We start from the raw sequence: 2273 nt of genomic DNA on the forward strand, positions 1-2273 counted from the left end.
GTCAGGCATGATGGAGAATACATCTACAAATCTAGATGCTACGTGATAGGATGTAAACAATGTAATAAATGGTACAGGTGTCATCAGAGTCAAAAAATGGTAAATCAATAAAACAAGAAATAAAATGAATAACCACACCAAACACGATATGTACTGAACATCTGTATGGACGTATAAATCCTATACTTAAAATAATATATAAATAAAATATAAGGAGTATGTTGTGCACGCCTGAGGCTTGAATTCAGCCCCCCTTATGAGTAGGCAATGGCAGGAAATCCTGAGATACTGGTTTCTGTACCACAAAGAGTCATGGAATGATATCGATCTCATCCTTGAACGAGTAGTTCTTGCATCATGTGAGTAGGAAATGATAGGCAAGACACATGGGGTATCTCTTATTTGTAAAAAAGCGTTGTTTAAGCATGACAATAATCATCATATTCATGAAATGGAGGCTTCAGGAAAGATCCAAGAATCAGTAGACACATCTTAGATTGGATTCCATCACTGGTCACCGTCACTCCTACCATATACAAATATGTACTTATGATTGGATGACTGCTGTGTGCCCTCCCCCTGTCTCCGCATCTATGGGCTCCATCTCAGGTCCTGGGAATGGCCTTGTTCCTTAGTGGCTCACAGGCTGGTATGATCACATGGACCCATTCGTCAATTGGGCTAGCTAGGCCCTGTGTTCCGTTCCCAGCAGTGCCAAAAGATTCATCTTGATGTCAGATGTTGCACGTGTTTTACTTTCCTGTGCAAGTCCTGGGTCTCTGCTAGGATGGAGAATGCATTGGCCAAGCTGTGGTCATGGGAATAGGTTGTCATCCATGTCATCCCAGTTATACCTGTCATCATATACTCAAGAAATTACATAATACATCCATGAATAGCATACAAAATAGAATAATTACACTAAATGCACAATGCAGTCCACACACAGATGTGAATATATATTCCATGTTGAAATGATGCTTTCAGGACTATTGTGGCCTCCCTGGGGCTCAATCTCAGTTCCGGGGAATGGCCCAGCCCCTTAGTGTCTCACAGGCTCGTGTGCTCATGTGGACCCATTGGGCAGTTGGGCCTCCTAGGCCCCGAGTTACAATCCAAACACTGCCAAATATTCACCCTGATATGAGAAGCTCTTCGTTGCACCTGTTTTCCTGTGATGTGCAAGTCCTGGTCTCAGCTACGATGGAGAATGCATAAGCAACTCTATACTGAAAGGAATAGGTTGTCATCAAGGTGACCACAGTTATATCTGTCATCCTATACTCAAGAAATGCACAATACATCAATGAATAAGACACAAAATAAAGAGAATGACTACACCAAACTCAAGATGCTGCTCACCCATGTATGGAAATATAGATACTCTGTTTACATTATGAATTTATAACTATATTGGCCCCCAACAGGGCTGGATCTCAGGTCTTGAGAATGGACTAGATCCTTAGTGTCTCACAGGCTGTTGTGTTCACCATGACCCATTCAACAATTGGTCCTGCTAGGCCTTGAGTTCAAATCCCTGCACTGCCAAAAGATTCACCTTGAGGTGAGAAGCCCATCGATCCACCTGTTTTCCTGTGATGTGAAATTCCTGGGTCTCAGCGAGATCAGAGAATGCTATATAGGCAAATCTATAGCCATGGAAATACGTTGTCATCCATGTCAGCACAGTTATATCTGTCACCAAACTCAATAAAATACACAATACATCCATGAATATGACACAAAATAACAAGAATTACTATACCGAATGCAAGATGCATACCACACCTGCAGGTAAATAGAGATCCCAAGTTTAAAAAAAGGTGAGCTTGTTATTTCATCCACTGCTAGAGCTTCAAATCAGGCCCTGGACCAGGCATGGCATTGTAGTCTTCAAGGATGGTGATCTTCCCCTTCCCCCACACTGCAACAGAGCTACCTCAGTTCAAATCCCAGGACTGAAAAAACTTTCATTCTGTTGCCAGAAGCCTTTCATTGCACATGTTTTCCTCTTCTGTGAAAGTCCTGGGTCTCAACTAGGATCGAGAATGCATAGGCAACCCTATAACCATGGAAACCGACTGTCATCCATGTCAGCACAGTTATACCTGTAACCATACTCAGTAAAATACATAATACCTCAATGAATTAGGCACAAAATAAGGAGAAGAAGTGCACTGAAGGCAAGATGCTGTCCACATATGTATGTAAATATAGATACTGTTTAAATTATGAATTTATGGCAATCTGGCCCTCCCTGGGACTCGATGTCA

This window comes from Dipodomys merriami, unplaced genomic scaffold, assembly GCF_024711535.1.
Source record: "Dipodomys merriami isolate MVZ:Mamm:240054 unplaced genomic scaffold, mDipMer1.0.p SCAF_1015, whole genome shotgun sequence".
NCBI classification, from domain to species: Eukaryota; Metazoa; Chordata; class Mammalia; order Rodentia; family Heteromyidae; genus Dipodomys; species Dipodomys merriami.